Here is a 22,262-nt window from a genome sequence, read left to right as displayed (position 1 = left end):
TGCCAAATTTCATGCAAATACGTTCAGTAGTGTTTGCGTGAAAGAGTAACAAGCAAAACATACATCCATCCATTCATGAGAACTTACGCGTTGAGAATATTATTAGTGGGATGGGATGGGATGGGCATCATAACTGATATTTACTCATCATCATCATCATCATCGGCCTATCTTAGTCCACTGCTGGACATAGGCCTCTCCAGTTGCACGCCACTGAGCACGATCCTCGGCCAGTCTCATCCAGTTCTTACCAGCTAACCTGCGAAGATCATCGCTCCACCTAGTCTGAGGGCGTCCTACGCCACGCTTGCCGATTCGCGGTCTCCACTCAAGAACTCGTTTGCCCCAGCGGTTATCAGTTCTTCGACTGATATGGCCAGCCCACTGCCACTTCAGTTTGCTTATCTGGTGAACTATGTCGATGACTTTAGTTCTGTGTCGGATCTCCTCGTTTCGAATTCGATCCTTCAGAGAAACTCCGAGCATAGTCCTTTCCATAGCTCGCTGAGCGACTTTAAATTTGTGGACCAGCCCAACCGTGAGTGTCCACGTCTCGGCACCATATGTCATGACGGTAGGACGCACTGATTGAAGACTTTCGTCTTCAGGTTCTGTGGAATTGGCGATGTAAAGACTCGACGAAGTTTCCCATATGCTGCCCAACCCAGCTGTATTCTTCTATTGCCTCTTTCTCGAACTGATATTTACTACCATCATGATTTTTAAAGTTAAATATTTCGCAAAGAGATCACTGAATTAAAAATCATCTTTACAACCCCCCAATCATATCAACCGATTTATTTGCCTTCATTTTGTTTAGTAGTTCTTAATTTTGACCTATCCAATGATGCCTCATACTAACTGTGGTTAGAAGAAAAAAACAAAACACCTCCACTTTACGTATATGGGAGGTACAGTCAAGTGCAAAAATAAGTACTAAAATTAGTACTGTTTTTGCACTAAGTAATCAAAAATATTTTACTACGGCCTTTATTGCGTCAGAATAAGTCTGTGGTACTTATTTTTGAAACTTTGAATAAGTTCATATTTTTACACTTGACTGTACCCTAATAATATTAAAAAAAATACAGTACAATAAAATTGTAGTATTAGGTATACATTATATATATTTTTAAATCACTCCCACTTTACGTCGGTCGGGGGAAGTACCCTATTTATTTATTTTTATTTTTAATACAACCTTGTTGGCTTAGTGTCACTGATAGTTTCAGAGCAAAGCCATTATTTACCTTCTATAATTACTTTCCAAGGAATTATTTTTTCAATTAAGGCTAAAATCATTTAGTTAAATCTAAATTCCTCCATTCATTTCTACACGTTCACTGCGGTTTCGGGTCGAATAGACCATATGCACATCTAGCCTGCGGTGCGGCGAAAAAATTACTTGACATACCGCTGGTGCGGGATAAGTTTAAACAGGTTATCAGCTGAGTATGAGTGAGACAGTTACTGTTTTGGAATTGCCTCTTTTAAAGTAATCAATCCCTATAAAAAAACGCCATCGGATCCTTTATGCCCTATACCGACTGAAAGGAAAAAAATAACGTCTGGTGCGGTATAGGATCTTAGTGACCCGATGCCCAATGACCCGATAACCGCACTAGATTATTGGCTATTTTATCTAGTGCAGTGCTCGTGATAAGAACAAAAGATAGGTTTCTCCGTGAGTGTTTGCAAAATTAACCGAAAACAAACGCTGTGTCTTGTACAATTAATACAGATTTGGCTACAGGTCATTGCTTAAAAATGGGAACAAAGAAACGAAATTGTTCTGGGTGCTACGACAAATTACGTTAAACTTTGAGCAGCAAAGACACCGCAAATAGAGTGAAAAAAGTCAAAACTTTATGTGAATATTGTAAAAAATCTTTTTGCCGCGAATGCTACAATGTAACACATACATCTGAAATTAAAAAAAATTTTTTTTGCTCGATATCGATGTTTTCTGTTACCCTGCAACCCTAAAATTCTATCGACAGTTTTTTCTGTCAGTGCGTATATCGGGCATAAAAGATCCGTCAGTTTTACACATATGTTCAAATAGTATTAAGTGATTGCATCTACTTACGAACTTAACTGTACCAAGAGCAACTCTATGACTACCTATTACAATTCAAATATTACCAACATTTATTATAACTATGCAGATAATCACCTTTTTAGACGAGCATGTCAAACGGGTCCTTTCGACCCGCAAACGCTCTAACAACATGTCGAATGTCGGATCTTACATACCCTATGACGCACCGATTTAAAGTCTTCGAAATTGTTTCCCGCAGTGAACGTGTTAAGGAAAGCAGTAGGGTGGAAATAATAAGGTAAATAAAAAACAGATTGGTTGTAATAATTGTATTTTAGATCTAAAAAAAAAACATTCTTCCACGTGTTTTGACCCAAGGTCAAAAGCTAATTCCCCGCATCATATAAGTCGAACATTTAAATAATTCAAACATACAAACTGTATTTGAACATGTTTCAATAAAAACCGACCAAGTGCAAGTCGGAGTCGCACATAAAGGGTTCCGTACTCCGTACCAACGTAGCGAAAAAAAATGAATATTTTACTCTATTTCTATTGTTTGTCATAAAGTAGTCACTGTAACAATTTCAAGTTCTATTACGCTTCAAAAGATACAGCTCTGTGAATGACAGTCGGACGGACAGACGAAGCTTAGTACCTAATAGAATCCCGTTGGAACCCTTTGAGTATGGAACTCTAACAAAATAATGTATGTACAAACAAGCTTATTAATAGGACGAAGTTTTGTTTGTTTAGTAACATACTTGTATTATTTAAATGATTACTTCTACTCTGTTAGCGCACTAGAGAAATAGTGTTTTTAACATAATATTGCTTCTACGTCCGCCTTTCTACTGCTATGTAATGTCCGGCGACGGGCTTCAACATGATATCCAGCTTCAGCTGCAATTCGGAGATATTGGACCTAAACCTGAAGCTCCTAAGGAGGTGCGCCAGAGTCGCCTTCATGCTCATTAGAGCATAATTCTTGCCTGCAGAAAAATAAGATTATGAATTCCAGAGAAATGCTATTTCACACTTATCAACGCCTCCAGTCGAGCCATTCGTTAACATTGCAATGCACACGTAATGAGGGCTATCGTTTTTTGTCTGACTAGATGACGCACTGTTGCGTGAGGTTTTTAAGTATGGCTTTCAAAGTCTGTTATTACGGGCGTGAAAACAAAGTTTAGATTAAAATCATATTATTTACATCTTGAAACCGTACCATAAAATTATCGAGCATGCCACAGTGTCGCATAGTCCCCGTTTTGTTCGGAAAAAAGGGAGGACAAAGGTTTCTGAAAGACAAAACTGTCTCATAACACAGACATTCATTGCCCCGGAACGCATATTTGCCATAATTAATTTCAGATATTGCAAATAAAAAATTTAATAGTAAAATTATATAATTGTTCTTATATCGCTAGTAATAAATGAAATATTATTTTCAGATCAAAATGAGTATAATTTTGAAGACCGGTTTTTCAGATCAAAATGAGTATAATTTTGAAGACCGGTTTTGTGGGTATCACTCAATATAAAATTTCAACCACAAACCGTTTCATAAGGAAAATTGTTGCTGGACATGTCCGAGATGTAGAGGAATTTAGAACAAAACAGGGACAGTGTTCAATAATTCAAGCTCGCATCATAACATAAACATCTGTTACCATAATTAGGTAGTTAAAGTCTATACAAATTGCTTTGTTAATGACAAATTCATATGAGTAGGTATGACAGATGACAGAGCCTAGATCATTTCTTCTTTTGGTCACTATGAGCGCTGCGATAGATTTCATTACCCCCACCTAGTACTTCACACCTCCCAATAGCGATTAAATAATAGGTATGTATTACGTCTCAATTTGCTATCACCGAGAAAAGGCACGTCAGGACGATGTCGCCGTCCACGCCGATAGGAGTGCATGATGAATTTAACGTTAAACAATTTCAGTAAGGGCCTATGCTACCTGAGGCGGGTGCACGGAGCGGGCGCATACCTACGGGTGCGGGTACAGGTAAAATCCGTCGCACGTCCACCCACTCCGTGGAAACCGCGTCGGCTAGGGTAGGCCCTACGGCTGTCGTAATCAATAGCATCACTCCCTAGTGCAGCCTAGTTCTGTATATTTGCTTTTTCATAATTCAGTTCTTCTGATGGTTTCTTATCGTATATGCTCTCTTTTGATACTAAGTTGACATGCAACACGTTATTTTGTAAAAACTTCAATATAAATAAAATGGTGTAAATAGTGAACTTAACTATGGATTTTAACAAAATTGTGATACGGATAATACCAATGAAACTTGTTATGAAAATAAAATGAAGAAAATGTTAACTCACACGTTTCATATCATGATATTATTACGAATCTTTGTTCGTTTATATTATTACCTACCTATGCACATCCGTCTGCCAAGACTGAAGGCGGCGAAAGCGGCCTGGTGTTCAGGGATCCTGTTTTTGTCCAGCCAGCGGTCTGGGAGGAAGAGTTCCGCGTCGTCTCCCCACATCTTATTTCGATGCAGGGCGTGGATTGCGAGAAATGCACTCGATCCAGCAGGCAAGGTGTAATGCTCTGTAAAGGTACAACCTTTAATCACACAGCTCAATATCACTCCAGACTATAGTTTAAAAACTAAAAATCATGCTTTAATGTTAAATGCCTAAATATCATTCTATCATCAGACCATGGAAAGTATCTTTAACCAAAATGCACCCTAAGACCATCATCAGAATAATTTGTTGAATCAGGCGTTACTTTGCGTCTAACATCTGGTAGCATGGTGTACGCGGTTGTGTTGCTCTGAAGATGAGCTCTGATTGAGTTCGAAACGCGACAATGTAGTGCGGTGGTGGTGATAGATGGGTTTGTGTGATTTGTGCATGTTCTTACATTGTGGAGGTGGAGGAATTGCATGAACATAAACGTAGCTATCATAATAAGGTTGCGGGTGAGCCAAGTTATTATTTTAGTTCATTATCAGAAGCCCAAACATGGCTAAAATACATTGTTTTGTCAAGACAGAGGTAGGCCCTCGACAAGGTAGACTGATAGTGATAGCAAAGTGAAGCTCTCGGAATTATGTGCAGTGCAGAGTGTAGTGTAGACGAGTTTTTGTTTTTTGAGAGAGACCTGTGTTCAGCAAAGGACGTTTTTCGGCTGACGGTGATAATGAAAATAGAACCAGGGTAACGGATACATAAAATAAAGTAAAAAAAATGTACAAGTAGCAAACGTTGAACCATTAAACTTTCTCTCCCAGTCAACGTTAGATTGAAGGTTTTTACTATCGCATTCACCTGCAAAACTCTCCTACTCTAACTGTACAAGGTTATGTTACTTTGTCTTCTAAACATTGATTGATTGTCATAAGAATCTATCAAGGCATTGTAGGCTGGTAAACTTGCGTACTTAGTTTTAGGCTCTCCGTTAAATGTCTTACGATGAAAGGAGCAATAGGGTATAGTCGCAAGGTTTCTTTCAGCACCGCTTCTAGAAACACAACTTCGGCAAGTCTTGTTTCTCCACGTTCCTGTCACTCAACACCTCATCGATTCTGAAAAAGCAAAAGTAATTTTACCTTTCTTATCCCTAATCTCCTCAGATTACGGCAAAGACCATGTTTAAGATTCTACTCACTCTTTAAATAAACGTTCTTGTATTTCAGGATGCGACCCCAGTAGTAGCAAAGTGTAGACTATAGTGCTGGCTGAAGTGTCGTGACCAGCTATTATGATAGTGCTCACCTCTTCTCTTATCTCCTGGTCCGTCAATAAACCTCCCTCACCCGAATATTCTATTATTAAGTCTATGAACGCTTTTATTTTTTTTCCTGTCAACAATACAATATAATCTGCAGCACGTACATAAAAAAGCGGTCAAGTGCGAATCCGAGTCGTACATGAAGGGTTCCATACCTCCGTACAATATTTTAAAAACAGTTCAGTAATAAGTTTTTGTTAAAAAGTTTAAAACAAGCTTTTTGCTGACTGTACTTTTGCTCCTGGTTACTAAAGCATTCGTCAAGACAAATTAAACGAGTCGAAACTCGTGCCCTTTTATTACAAGAGTTCCTATGGCCACGTTCTATACTAAAAACTGGCATTCAAGACCAAAAAATCTACGACAGGTATGTCACTGATAAATCTCTCAATGTCACTTCTGTCACTGTCAAATAAACTTTGCAGGTTTCGCCAACCTTTTTTAACAGTGATCACAAAATTCTATATTGCTCTCGTGTCTGACATTTTTAATGCACAAGTTGTCTCCGCGTGGTTTCTGGAATTTTGCTATCAAGTGGCAAAAACTACAATCACCGTACAACGTGAAGAAGTAGAATATATTTATCTTTAATTTAACTGACATTGCCTAAACCTTAAGGCCGCCATTGAGGGGAATAATAATAACCTTTTTAAAATGATTCCTTGTATTGTTATTTAATAAGGATTTTGTGAAAATATTTATCTATGCCGTAACCCTCATCGGGAAACTTTTTTCGGCACTCCATTGGAACTAACCGCTCACCCGGACAAGAGATATCGTTACTAAGTAATCAAATATTAAGATTGGTTTTTTGGAATCTTTTTGTATTTTTTATTTCAATTCCAAATTTTTACTTTTACGGTCATCCCGTAAAACCTAAATTGAAAATACAAACTGAAATAAAGATGCACAGAAAAAACAGAAAAATAAGACCATCACTGGGAATCGCAAATCGAAGCACTACACTAACATCATAAAAAGAACCCTTGTACCAAATTTCCAGTTTCTAGGCCCAGCGGTTTTGGCTGTGCGTTGATCTAATAAGTCAGTCAGTCAGTCAGTCAGTTTCTACTTTTATATATATAGACTAGCTTTTGCTCGCGGCTTCGCTCGCATTAAATTTGGAGTAACATACATTTACTTTCTGGGATCCTTTTTTCGTGTTTTGATTAATTTTTCGGAGAATTATATGGAAATACAAATACGGACAGATTTTCTTTTAGACAGATGGTGCAAATTTTGTAATACAAAATCGACCTACATACGTAATTAATACCAACTTTGAAACCCTGCTTCGCTGATTCAGGGTTGGAATTTTAGAAAACGTTAAAGTACATACTACGCGTTTCTTTGCCCCCGACTTCATACACGATATAGGATTATATCCTGAGAAATTGTAAAGTTCCCGCGGGACATGAACTACTGTTATGATCTATTTTAATATTCTTAATTGTCGATTAGAGACACATTGTAGCTTTCTATTATTGAAATAATTTTGAAAATCTGCCTCAAAGTTGAAACTTATTTTCATTAATCTGCGGAAAGTTTGCAATTTTTTTTAAAGTAAGTAGTCTAATGTCAATCAGGGATAGTGTATATTTCTGTTGATAAAAGAATTATTTAAATCAACTCAATAGTTTCAGAGATGACCCCCAACAAACAAAGAAACAAACAAAGTTGAGATATTTTCCTATTCTTTCTATTTCTCTAATCTTTGCCCTAGTGCACCTCTGCATTACTTTAGGTCCATCTATGCGAAATTTTCACTCCGTAGCATGCTGAACGGTTGTGTTGCTCTGAAGATGAGCTCTGGTTGAGTTCGAAACGCGTCAATATAAAGTGGTGGTGGTGATAGATGGATTTGTGTGATTTGTGTGTTCTTACAGTGTGGAGGTGGAGGAACTGCATGAACACACATTGCATGGGCACAAAAGTAGCTATCATAAAGGTCGCGGGTGGGCAAAGTAATTGTGTCAGCTCGTTGAACGTACATGTAAAATTTCGTATCTATGCTATCAGCCCTTGAGGAGTTCCGTCATCAGCAGACGACCCTGGCTGCAGCATTAGGCGATGTGTATCATAAAAACGCATTGTCATTGAAATTTAACAATCATGTAAAGTCTTTTGCGTGTGCCATCAACTTTTGAGGAGTTCCCCGCTTCTGAGGAGTTCATCCTCGCCAGGATGAGCAGGATGTCACTGCTAAATAATTGTTACCAGATTTACATCAGTTTGCCAAATCTCCAGTCCCCAATTTTATTGGTTTAGCTTATGCGTTTTCTGATTCAGTTTGTAAGTATATAAAATCCTCTTTATTCGTTTTAGCCCGTGGGATATTCGGAAAATCTTTGACACAGTTTTTACCTACTTGCATGCCAAATTTGAAGTTTCTAATAATTATAGTTACGGAAAAAGGGTCATTACTTAAAAGTGAAAATACAAATCCCATTTATTCACTATCCCGTGGGAATTTCGTAAAATCCTGAAAAAAGTTTTTAGCTGTTAGTATTACCTACTTGCATGCAAATTTGAAGTTTCTAATAATTATAATTACTGAAATAGGGCCATTTCGAAGTGAAAATATAAATCCCATTTATTCCCTATCCCGTAGGAATTTCAAAAAATCCTTTGTTAGTGCGCGTCTACACCTATTAAGGAACATATATTCCAAATTTCAAGTTTCTAGACCCAGCGGTTTGGGCTGTGCGTTGATCTATAAGTCAGTCAGTCAGTCAGTCAATTTCTTCTTTTATATACATAAGATTCTTTCTTTTTTTTAGATTTTTGACATTTGATTTTTTTATTGTATAACTGTTTTTTAAAGCTTCGATAATATAATGTAGTGACTGTGAGTGTTACTTAATTATAGATTTTGCCCGCGACTTCGTCCGCGTGGAATAGTAACTTTGTGGAACGTGGAAAGTTTTTTTATTTATTTAGTGTACCTATTCTGCCAATAATAGAACATTGAAACTTCTACGGTTTATAAAAAATAACATATTTTAATACATTGCTTTATATCTCATCTAATTTTTTTTTGTTCTTCCATTTTTTGGTAAAACATAAATATTTTGCGGGTAGCCACATTTTAGCAATACGATGTGTATTCTACCCTGCCAACACAAAAGGACTAATTCTTCATGGTGAACTCTTGATATCTTACGTCCTTTATTGTAAGTTAGGAGGGTAGGATTATAATTAAGACGGCATTCTTACTAAGCATAGCTACACATATTTCCGATAAATATACTTATAGAAAATTTGTTTGGACGAACTTTCATCCCCATATTTTCAAGTATGAAAAATGTCGAAATGTGAAAAGAGCCGGAACAAATGGTTTTTAGGGTTCCGTACCTCAAAAGGAACTTTGCTGTCCGTCCATCAAGACCCTTTATCCCGTAAACTCGCGGAGTATGGTATCGAGTTGAAATTAAAACCCTAATTTCAGGTCAATAGTCCCGGAAGCTGTGAAAAAATTGAACTTCTAAGTTAACGTCATCAAAAGCTACAGTCATTAAAAAGGTGTTTCCATACAAATCGCCTTAGCAGAAAAAGTTATAGGGTACTACCGGCTGTCCTAGAAACTTGGAATTTTGTATAAAAGTAGCTCTATTAGCAATTTTTTTCCCCTTTTAGCAAAATAAATAAGAAAAATCTGAAAATCATAATTTTTCATTTCTGACTGCCTATGTCAATAAACCATCAAAAATTACCCCATGTTGCGTACATTTTGCTTATAAGCTTAAAATAAGCTCTGCTAACACTGGATATTCATAAATACCTACGTACGGAACCCTTGATGCGTGAGTCCAAGTCGAATTGAACCGATTTGTTTTTAGTTCTTTTCGAAAACTTAAACACAAAGATTCTTTGATTTATGTGATAATGACGACGTTCCATAAAAATTTTCATCCCCTATTTCATCCCCTCGCAGGTAAAATTTTCAAACACGCTTGAACAAATATCTATTTTTTTTTTATAAGTGCCCAAATGCCAAGTTTCATAAAGAACCATCGACTTATCTTCGACAATGACGACCTTCATGTAAACTTTCATCCCTATTTCACCCCCACACAGGAAGAATTTTAAAAAAACGCGCGAACAGATATCTATTTATCTCTTATCACGAGCCAAATGCCAAGTTTCATAAAGAACCATCGATTTATCTTCGACAATGACGATCTTTATAATTATATAAACTTTCATCCACTATTTTACCCCTCACAGAAAGAATAAAAAACGCGTGAACAAATGTCTATCTATTTATCTCTTAATCACGTGCCGAAATGGCCAGTTTCATGGTTTTATCTTCGACAGCGACGAACTTCCACCATATAAACTTTCATCCCCTATTTCAATCCCTTAAAGCCTCTTTTTCGCGATAAAAGATAGCCTATGTTCTTTCCCAAGGTCTATTCTATCTCTGTACCAAAATTCATCCAAATCGGTTCAGCGGTTTTGGCGTGAAAGCGTAACAGACAGACGGACAGACAGACAGACAGACAGACAGACAGAGTTACTTTCGCATTTATAATATTAATATAAGTATGGAGTATGGAATAGTATGGAATATGGACTAGCTCATGCCCGTGACTTCGTCTGCGCGGATGTAGGTTATCGCGCGGTGGCGCACTCTACCGGAATAAAACGTATCCTATGTTGATCCTTGGGGTTCAAACTACCTATATACCAAATTTCATCAAAATTGGTTCAGTGGTTTCGACGTGAAAGAGTAGCAGACAGACAGACAGACAGAATTACTTTCGCATTTGTAATATTATTAGGTAGAGATTGTTATTATTTTATATGACCGTAAACAGCTATTCCTCGCTCTTTAAGACCAGAGCTATCGAAAAAAATACTTTAGGTACTTACTTAGCCTATTGCTAAGTTTTTTTTACTTGTCGTACAATCTACTATTATTACTGTACATCGGCATATTACCGGTGCGCGATGCTGGTAGGAAAGCAGCAACTTGCAGTGACCTATCAATGCGCTTACCTGAGTTTTCTTCAGAATTAGATGTACCATTTACTAATTCATTTTTCCTTCTTCAAGTACCTGTAATTAATAAAACTATATTTAAGTAATGTGATTTTCACTCATAGTTAAAATACCACAAACGGGACTTATCACCGTCATTTTTACCAGCTATAGGACGTCAACTGTTGTACATAGGCCTTCCTGTATGTAATATTTAGTAGTAATCAATAATTAATCTAATGCAAAATTTGTTAAGGAGAAAAAATTTGTTAACATATTGAAACTATGAAATTATTTATGATGCTTCATACTATGAACAAATGGTTTATCTTAACAATACCGCTAATTCGTAATGCAAAACAATGACTTACTCGAGATAGTAAAAAAGATAAGCAATAGTACCATACAGTGAAAAAAATCTCGGAGTGCAATTTTTTAAAAATAAAAATAAATGTTTGCTTAATTAAATTAAAATGAGCTAACAAAATGATTTAAGGCCCCCTTTTGGGCCCATGATTTTTTTCCACCATGTATGAATGAACTACAACTACGACAACATATAATTTGAAATTAAAATGAAAACCCATCAAAACATAAATGTGAAATGAAAGCCAAGTTCAATATTATGATATATGCAGTGACCTCTATGTACTAGACTACATGTTTCTTACATCAAAACGGCGCACAAAAACAGTTCACAGCGCGGTTTTGTGAACAGTTCACTATAGTCTGTTGACGTTGAACAGATTGTTATTCTATGTTGATTGATTATAATATTATAAATATACTTAAACATCATATTAAACATTATGAAATATTTTATAAACAACTTAAAATATAATTTTTCTTATAACTTTAGGACAATAATATTGAAGCGTAAGGTTGGACTTGGCTAGTTCTTATATACGAAACAACTTTAAAATATCATTTTTTCTTATAACTTTAGGATAATAATATTGAAGCATAAGGTCGGACTTGGCTAGTTCTTATATACGAATTATTATTAAGTACCTACTAAAACAATCATGGAAGAGCCCTATGTTCGATGACTAGTTTCTACCAGCAAGCCAAATTTCGGAAGAATAAAATAAGAACTTACAGCTTTATAACTTGCGAAAGCTATAATATAATTCTTGTACGAAAACTAGCCAAGTCCGACCTTAGGCTTCAATGTATTATCCTAAGTTATAAGAAGAATAAATGATATTATAATTGTTATAAAATATTTTATATTATTATAAATAAATTTCAGGATTGACCATTGAACTTGGTACCCATTTAGATCTCACTTCTTTTGTCGACAAAATCAACCAAGCAATCAAGCATGTATCATAATATTGAACTTGGCTCTCATTTCATATTTATGTTTTGATGGGATATACCTAAGTAATGACTTTTTGTACAAAAATAACTTAATTTAAAAATTATAATGAAATGATACAAATTTACTACTTTCTCATTTATTACTTTATAATCACCCAACTACAACTACCTATCTGGATGCCAAATTTTGAACTTTTCTAGGTCATCTGGAATTGGGTTAGAATTTTGATCTATAGGTGAGTCAGTGATAAAAACGGCCAAGAGCGTGTCGGACACGCCCAAAATAAGGTTCCGTAGGCATTACGAAAAAATTAATAATATTTTTCTAAGGATTTCGTATTTTATACAGAATCTTCGCCGTGTCCGCGCCGATGCGCATTCCCGGCTGCTGCAATGTTGATAAGCTACCTACCCATAAATAGTAGCATGTATTTAAGTTTAATTAAAATCTCAATGTAAGTGAAGTTTATATATCTTCTTTTTGAGAAATAAATATTCTTAAACCTGAATCTTCCAAGTTTAGGTATATTTCATATGGCTGCTTTTTAAGAGTAAAACTAATAATTCTCAAGCAAACTTAGCCGTTATAGTTTTCCTTGAAAGTTTGATACACTTACTACCATTCTGATTTTTTTTTAAATTTCCCCCCACCGGCTTAGATTTAAGAGGGGGGGGGGCTCGATCTAAATGAAAATTTGCACTTTAAAAGTTGAATATTCGCAAAAAGATCAATGAATTGAAAAATCGTCTTAGCAAACCTGTAATGGTTTTAAAAGACCTATCCAACAATACCCCACATTATAGGGTTGGATAAGAAAAAAACACTCCCACTTTACGTCTATGAGAGTCTACCTAAAAAAACTTATTTTTATTGTACCATTTTGTCGGCATAGTTTACATATATATCCGTGCAAAATTACAGCTTTCTAGAATTGATAGTTCCTGAGCAAAGCCGCGGACGACGGACGGGTTCCGTTCTTACCATTTTGGCTCCGGAACCCTAAAAACGTCGATTTTTGGATGTTAATATCTAAATAACCATTTGAGGTGTGTTTATGAAATTTGGAGCACATATATGTATCTCACGGGTTCCCTTTATCTTGCATAATATCGATTCTCCGAAAGACACTTCGCATAACAGGTATCTCCTATTTTTTTTTAGCTGAATGATACTTTTGCATAATCATAACTTTGCATTCGTTCGAATAATAGTCATTCCTCAGAATATTTAATAGTAGAACACACTTATCGCCGAATATACTTCTGCAGAATATTAAATAGCAGAACATTAGTATCGCCGATTTTTATATGATATAATGGCATAGCAAAATACTAGTTTGAACTATTGTATTTTCACGGAATTTTAAATAGCGATGACTTTAACATGGCGTAATGGAATCTTACTGCTGCCAATAAATTGTTTTTTATTATCCCTATGCAAAGTAATATTATGAAATGTCTTTTTGGGTAGCAACTATTCGAACATAAAAATATTATTCTCATCGATATTATGTAATGTTAATATTCTGCTGTACAAATTTGTCATGTTTATGTGAAATAATTTTTGAGTTATGAGAGGGTCAAAAGTGCTCCAAATGGTTCAGCTAAAATTATACGGTGCTGCTCGCCAGTTCTGTTAGCTTGAACTTGGCTTGACACGCTACCGCTTGTCTAAATACAATTAAAATGAGTAAAATGAAATACTCGTATAAATGAATGAAATCAAAATGACTAAAATGAAATTAAAATAAGTGAAATAAAATATAATGAATGGAATAGAATTAAATGAAACTATTTATTTATTGAAAAGATAATATAAATACAGATATTCTTTATTGCACACCACAAATCAGTACTAAAAACTTATAATATAAACACTTAGATTCAGGGTAGACAATAGGCGGTCTTATCGCTTAAAAGCGATCTCTTCCAGACAATCATTTGGATACAAGAACTTATGGTTATGTCAAACAAAAGTCATCATAATACATAATCTATGTTAAGAATACCTAGTAAGTTATGGATATTTGTGTTAAGTAATTCGACTTATTAATTTAAACATACTCACGCGGAAGTAACTTCATTGGCCATCTTAACGTACTTCTTCTGCCTCCTCCCAAGGGAAGTCAAATTGTAAACAAAGTTGTTGTGCAACCAAAACCTCTGGAATCTATTGACTACAAGGTTGTACAAAATTTCAGTCGCACGCATGTATTTGTTGGTTAGGCGATCTTCGGTTGTAGCACCTCCCATAGCCGTCACTAAGAAAAAAGAAGTTTTTGCACATTATCATTCAGCCGTTGGTAGGACGTCCATCGATGGACATATGCCTCTCTCATACTGCACATTACAAATTCGATGGATGAAATTTATTATGCAGATATCTGGTGTTACTTTTTTTTCGATATTTGGATATTTTGATGTTTTATTAATTGAAACTACATACAAATATTTTAAAAAATAGATAATAATAGATATTAATGTCTTCTTGACAACATATTTGAATTTTGTATCTGTTTCATCGGTAATATTTTTTTAAATTTTGTAATTGAGTGGTAACTGATCACTTCCGCTCATTGACACCCGCAGCACCATTAGAACTGCTAACTTGCCGGCCCTTACTTAATAGTATTGAACCGACATTCAAGTAATTACAATGTCACTACAATGATGTTTATTATTCGTCCAGTGCAAGACTTTCTACTGGAGGATTTTCCGGAAATAAAGATTAGCTGACATCTTATAAACCGGCGAAGTCTGACTTACATATTGAAGGTTCCGTTCGAATTTAGTCAGCAAAGAAATTATATAGACCTTCTAGAAAAAAAAGGTATGTTTGCGGTTCAGTAATAATCGGATTTATATTTTTAATTAATATATCGTACGTTAGAATTTACAGAGCGCGCATTCGTCACCCAATGTGAAAAAGATTCATTAAAGGAACCAGGTAGGTAGATTCTAATTAAATCGAAATGTGCCTTGCTTCAAACTTCAAATACTTACAGCAAATAGTCTCTAGAGCGTTAGGTCCTATATATGTCCAAAAGTCAAAGGGTTTCTTGCCATCCTCTTGATTTAAAGAGCTGACCAGCTTCTTGGCTTGGGAGTTGAACACCCCAATGAAGCCGTCCAAGACACCTTGGCTAAAAGCTGGCGTTAGCATCTTTCGATGTACTTCCAGATGGGTACTAGAATGTTAAAGTCATGGTCAATATCAGTTCAACGTTACATTTAATACGTTACTTGAATAAGGTAAAATTGAATAACACATGTCTGTCAAATGTTACCTGTGCAATCTCTAAACGAGGTTTTTGTTAATGTTACTATCCAATTTGGCATTATGTATATTTTACTTCTCAAGCTCTTAAAATGTTACTTGAGTCTCTGCATATCGGGACTTAAGCTCTTTTTTATCCCCTAGGCATTAAAGTTTTTTTAATTTACGTTGGAAACCCCTAAACAGCCAACACGGTGTATTTGAATGGAGGATTTTTGGTCGTGGAAATGAAAACACGATTTAATTTCGTGAAACACAATTAATGATTACGAATATGAATCTATTCAATTATATTTAAGGATTAATTCGTTTATAATCCAATTACTTTTAAAATAGTTTTAAATTTTGAAACTGTTGGCTAAATATGCAAGCTTCTAGAAAGCGTCACTTCATAAACAATAAAAGAAAAACCTCAACAAATTTATTTTGCTATTTCTTTGCTATTTGAATTTGAACAGATGGCCTGTCCATTAGTCGAGTGTACGTTTTAAAAAAGTAATTAAAAAAAAGTGTTAAATTTATAAATTTTAGTGTACTAAACTTTAAACTAATTCATTCGAGTGAATATCGGCCGCCGATAATTGGTGATGTTGCCCTGCTGCGTACTCGTGTGCTTGACTGATGAATTTCCGCAGGAGCGGAATGACGTGCGTCACTCTCTTGGCCGTGTCCCAGTCGATTGGCTTCGGTTCCTTCGTTTCTTGGTAAATAATGCATGCTGATTTCCTTTGATAGGTCGCTTTGCAGCATAGGTATTGGGCTTGATGGCGATACCGGTATTATTCCGGTATTCAAATTTTGAAAACCGGTATCTCGGTATTTCGGTATTTTCCGTATTTTCCCTTAGTTGCCTTTCTTTCTGCATAAGTCTGTTGTTTTATTGAAATATAACCAATATAAATGAAAAGCAAGATTAAATAAACTTTCCTTTTAATGAGCAAGTATTAAAATAAAAACTAAAGTTGTTAATTGTTAACTAAGACTAATATGGGATTCTCCAAATTTTCGGTGAAAATTGTTTCGCCGATTTAATAATGTTTACGAACTAATGTTCCCAACCAAATTTTCGCATAATATCTTTTTCTTGTACGAGGCTCATTAAATATCCAGTTCAAGCTTGAAAGGTCTCTACTGATGAAATCTACGCTCCGCCCGGAACCTGCTCAGCTCCAAAACCCCGAGAACTTTCAGCTCAAACTTAAAACCGTTTCGAATGCCTAGGTAGCGACGTGGACGACTACAACGACGGGTTTGTGAAAGCTGTCCATACGGTCGGGTCTAATTTCTTCAAAACCCGCCGTACTATAACCAATAGGTTCTCGCGCTCTGGCCTTAGACTCATCGAGGTGAGGCGTGAGATGCTGCTACAGTCCTCTGGTGACGCTTGTCGCTATGGCAGTTCAATAGGCAGATCTCAAAGTCTCTGAAGCGCGATGTACGCCGATTTAATACTACCAGTATTGAAGAGGCTATTGAGCGTAACAGAGGCTGTAAGGTGTTTACCAGGGATCTGGCAGTCAAAGGCGATTAATGAAGTTGAAGACCGAAGACGGCAGAATCATTTTAATCGTTTTATGGAGAGCGACACGACAACCCGAACACCCGTCGAAAATCTAGCTAAAGACCCGAGGGCTAGATTGACCCGACACTATCACGAAGACATCGCGGACGTAAGCCTGTACGAGATTAGTATGTCCCTCAAACAGCTAAAGAATGACAAAGCCCCGGGTGACGATGAAATTACAGCCGAACTCCTGAAGGCGGGTGGTAAACCAGTCCTTAAGGACCTTCAGACGCCGTTTTAGTTCCGTCCTCCACCAAGGGAGAATAACGAAAGCATAGAACAGAAGACAGTGGTGGTGATCATCTTCAAAAAAGGTGATAACACCTTGCTGAAAAATTATAGACCCATCTCACTTCTGAGCCATGTTTACAAGCTGTTTTCCAGGGTCATCACAAATCGTCTCGCAAGCAGGTTTGACGATTTCCAGCCTCCCGAACAAGCCGGCTTCCGAGAAGGCTATAGTGTGTGTGCAGTGTACGTGTGCGTTGTACAGTGCAGTGGCACATGTACGTTGCGGCAGGTTATACAGAAGACCGAAGGGTATAACCTCCCCTTTGCCTTGCATTTGTGGACTACGAGAATGCCTTCGTTTCGATCGAGACTTGGGCTGTGCTGCAGGCTCTCCAGCGGTGCCAAGTTGACTACCGGTATATCGAAGTGTTGAAGTGTCTGTACAAAAACGCCATTATGTCCGTCCGACTACATGACCAGAGCACGAAGCCTATTCCTCTGCAGCGGGGACTCAGACAAGGAGATGTGATCTCTCCGAAACTATTCACCGCTGCATTGGAGGATGCTTTTAAGGTTCTGGACTGGAAAGGACGAAGCATCAACATTAACGGCGGGTACTTCACTCGCCTTCGATTCGCCGACGATATTGTAGTCATGGCTGAGACCATGGAGGACCTCAGTGCTATTATGCTCGCTGACCTCAGCAGTTTCCGACCGAGTCGGCCTAAAATGAACATGGGCATGACGAAAGTCATGTCTAACTAATGACCATGTTGTCCCAACTCCCGAAATAGTCGGGGGCTCTGCGCTCGAAGTTGTTGACGACTATATATACCTACCTGGAAAATCGGTCCAATTGCGTTGGTCCAACTTCGAGAAAGCTTACACTACAAATAAACAAAGCAAACTTGTGTGCGGTAAATTTGAAATTTTAAAGTAGATTAAGAGGTAAGTAACTTCAAAACCCAGATCAATTCAGATTCAAGTCTGAAGACAAAAGTTATTAAATGTGCTAGCTTGTTTGAAATTAAAGTCGACTATTACTATTTGAAACACAAAATCAAAATACCGAAAAAACCGGTTTTGTAGATATTTAATCCCGGTATTAAAAAAGGGGAAAAAATGTCCGGTATCCCGGTTTTTCGTTAATAAATGCGTGTAAATGCGTGGAGCAACGACGACATAAGCGGCGCCATACGTAAATTATTCTTCATCACACTTGCTCGTAAACAGTGTCGAAACATGCAGGCTACCTTGGTTGCAACCCCCAAATAAAACCCTCGACGTTAATGTGCTTGTCATGAAACCCGTGGTCGGTAAATGAGTCATTGCCCGTACTAATTTTCTTGTCATGAAGCCCAAGGTCGGTAAATGAGTTTGTTACTGCATGGCGTGCAGGAGCGCGGCGCGCGCACGTGGGGCACATGCTGCGGGAGGAGGGGGGCGCGAAGCTGGCGCTGCCAAGAGCGTAATCAGCGGTATCGGCAATTATTGAAAAAATATTAGTTTTTCTTTTACAAATATACAATTTTACTCGCAAATGTGATGAAAAACATTGTATGTCGCACGGGCGGTACTAGAATTACGAACATCGACTCATTAAAGCCCTCAGTCTTCGACTTTGGGCTTCTAATAGACTCTCGTTCGTAATTCCTTGTTTATCGCCCTTAAGACACAATGTACTAATAGCGTGCTATACTGCTACATTACTGCTGGTCACCAGTGCTGCTGCAGTGGTGCTGACCAGCAGTGGTGTAGCGGTTATAGCATGCGGTACGGAATACCGAGGACTTGGGTTCGATTCCAGTGCTGGTCTTATTTTTCTGATTTTTCTGTGCATCTATATTTCAGTTTGTATTTTCAATTTAGGTTTTACGGGATGACCGTAAAAGTAAAATTTTGTAATTGAAATAAAAAATACAAAAAGATTCCAAAAAAACAATCTTTACTGAAGATTAGTTTGTTATTATTGTAGCGGTGATTTAACATATCCCAACATACTTGATAGTTTTCAGAACTGATATTTAAGTGTTGAATGAGTTTCTCTAGTCTGCTTCGCCATTTCAATTCAATCATTGCATTTTCTGCGCGTTTGATATTGAATTATTTTTATGAATTGTTTCGGTAAATAGATCTTTGAATGATATCCACTGATGATAGTTGCCGCTAAATATATGTGAATTTCCATAGCTGGTGTTGGTTTTCGCGACGCGATGAGGCCCATCTCACTATTGATACGTTTCTTCACTTCGTTGTATTTTTGTTCACATTTATTGTATGCGTGTTCATATTCTGGTCTGTCATTTATTTGTTCACTGTCGATCTCCCAATGCAATGACTCGCGACCAGCGAGCTTAGAGGGTTCGCAAAGCATCTTCGTACTCCCATCTTTCCGTAAGTATTTCTAAGTTGATATTATTGATAGCACGTTGAAAGGCTTTAAAATTACTTTGTTGCTTTCGATACATTTCCTCCAATTTACTTTGATTACTTCTTTCCGTTGTTTGAGGGCCGGGAGTTGGTCCTTGGTGGTTGTTGGCGGGTTATACTGCTGTCCTGATGTTGTGTTTCCTGCCCCGCCACTTGCTCCTGAAGACGCTTGACCTTGAGTATGCCAATCCATGTTCAGGTTGAATGTTGTGGTAGCAGGTCTTAAAATGGGTTTTTCTTCTGGATTTGCGGGCATGAGCTGTTGTATAGCTTTGCGTGCCTCGCTGTAAATGTTTGATACACGTTAATAATGATTTTCGACGAAATAGATGAAGTCGCGATTCTCGTATTCGCACAATTTGATATGATTGTTCTGGAATTCCTGCCAATACTGTTCAAGAGTATCTAATCGTCTTTTGATATTCTGTGCAGTTTTTCGTTCTGCTCCATCCTTTTTAAAATTTATAATTAGTTTATCTATGGCTTCTGCAAGCTGACCTTGAGTCTTGAAAAGATCTTCCATTTCTGAGCTGGTAAGTAATCCTTTTTTAATGATATTGGTTCTGTTAAATGTAATAAGAAATTATGATAATAGCTTCAAAATTTGATGATATTGATGCTGCTCTCGTTATGCAGTATATGCGCCTTCTCAATTTCGACGGTGGGACCCGCTTGTGGGAGGCCGCCAAAACCGATTCGCTACCGCACTTCACAAAGGGCTTGATGATCTTGATGCTGATAATACTGATTGTTGATACTTTAATCCACAAATAACATATCCACAGGGACCACATTTTAGCGAAGTCACGTTGCACCGACACGTGCCCCGGTTTTTGAACTGTTCCGCGCACTGAGTTAAAATTGTTCGAAGGACCATGAAGATGTACGGGACAATGTAGTCTCGCACGAGTTTTGGATGATAGTTGTATCGATATATGGCAGATTACTGAAGTAATTATTTATTTGATAATTGATTACAATTGATACACCGATGCACACCGTGGCGGATAAATGTGCACTGACTCAAATGCTAATAATATAATGAAATCACACAATAAAACTTGAAATGCTGACAAAAGGAATGTGCGGTTTCCATAGACCGTACAAATATTGTAATTTTGAACAAAACATTGTTTTTTTTTCCTCGCATTCAAAGTGAAAAGTAGAGTGTTTAACGCGAAACTAAACAACCATAATGACATGTTTTAGTCCCTTGTTGAACAATCTACTATTTTGTTGAAAAATAGTAGTAAAGGTTTGTATGTTCTATTTAAATATATTTAAGTCGTAGGAAGATAGGTGGCGTCTACTATAGCAATAGTAGATTGTTGCACCAAGCAGAAAGTTATTTATTATTGCACCGAGTGCCGATTTGGAGCCCGAGCGTCAGCGAGGGCTTTAAAAAGCACGAGCGCAATATAAATTACTTAATACGAGGCGCATAATCTGCTATTCTTTCAACTATTACAGAAATAGTAAGTAGACGAAAAAAAACTGATGCTAAACAATTAATAGGAAAGAAATGTCACTAGCACTCGATGATTCCATTTTTGTAAGTTTACATTCGCACTCTCAAAAAATGTCGGGTGACACTATTTACCGGACGAACAATACCGACATGGAAATACCTACCGACATGATATTTTATGATACGCCCATAGAAACTCTTGTCAGTTTGACACCAGTTTTTATGGGCGTGTACATGAAATAACGGGTCGGTATTTCCATGTCGGTATTATTCGTGCCGGTAAATAGTGTCAACCAAAATGTCCACGGAAATTCGCAAGGTTCCCGCCAATTTGTTTTTTTTTTTTTAATTTTTTACATTTTTTTGCAGAGCTGGCAGCCAGTAGCAGATATTTTTACCCGCGATCTGTCAAATTTCGGAGGGGCGCCAGGTTGGCCAACCAAACAAACAAAGTTTTTTTTAAATATGGCTACTAACTATTTTTGATAGGATTGGTAGCAACAATTTTTTGTACGCAATCTTGTCAAATTTCATAAGACTGTCAGGTTGACCAACTTAACACTAGATTTTTTACACTATGCAGGCTAATTTTATAACAAAAATACTCTTTGGTAATGTCATTAAAAAAAAATCTAAAAACAATGCAACTAAGGATTTTCATACATTTTTCCTGCTCTAGAGCAGAAAAGACCCGCTTTGTGCTTGGTATTTAGTGCGGTTATGATGAAATTAAAGCATAGTTGGAAGAAAAAACGCTTCCTTATGTTTTCGTTCAATATTATAATTATAACTAACTGCAAATTACCAACTGAACAAATGGTTTTAACTTCTAAAGATTATGTTTTTCTCTCTATTTCTCTTCTGTCTATTTAATTTTGCATTACTGACGGATGGATTTACCTGTTGCTGTCAGCAGTCCCTCGCCTAAAAAGGGCTTCATAAAGTCATAGATGACATCTTTGTCCAAAGCGGCGTTAGCTAACGTAACGCAGTCATCCGGGTCGGAAACCACTGCTTAACAAATAATTTAATTAGCTCTCGGTATAATTAATTAGCTCTCGGAGACATGATTTATAAAAAAAACTCAACAATAAAATTAACGATTGAAGTCATGATTGATTTATATCAGGAACAGAGTTTGACTATTTTTCATGTTTCCGGAAGATCTTGATAAA

At 36.9% G+C, this 22,262-nt stretch overlaps 1 pseudogene across 1 annotated transcript in view; it reads right to left on the bottom strand.

The window, feature by feature from the left end:
* Window positions 1-2,355: 2,355 nt before the first annotated feature.
* LOC141442554 (cytochrome P450 4C1-like) overlaps window positions 2,356-22,262 on the bottom strand; it is a 21,771-nt pseudogene continuing 1,864 nt past the window's right edge. The window contains exons 4-11 of the transcript XR_012452944.1: window positions 21,988-22,098; window positions 15,121-15,305; window positions 14,186-14,378; window positions 9,597-9,652; window positions 5,689-5,881; window positions 5,461-5,605; window positions 4,444-4,623; window positions 2,356-3,033 (exon numbers count right to left, since the gene is read on the bottom strand). The product of XR_012452944.1 is annotated as a cytochrome P450 4C1-like (transcript). The remainder of the gene's footprint in view (window positions 3,034-4,443; window positions 4,624-5,460; window positions 5,606-5,688; window positions 5,882-9,596; window positions 9,653-14,185; window positions 14,379-15,120; window positions 15,306-21,987; window positions 22,099-22,262) is intronic.

The sequence above is a fragment of the Choristoneura fumiferana genome, chromosome 25 (assembly GCF_025370935.1).
Source record: "Choristoneura fumiferana chromosome 25, NRCan_CFum_1, whole genome shotgun sequence".
Lineage (NCBI taxonomy): Eukaryota > Metazoa > Arthropoda > Insecta > Lepidoptera > Tortricidae > Choristoneura > Choristoneura fumiferana.
The sequence above is the reverse complement of the archived record's forward strand: the minus strand, read 5'-3'. Positions and strand labels throughout refer to the sequence as shown.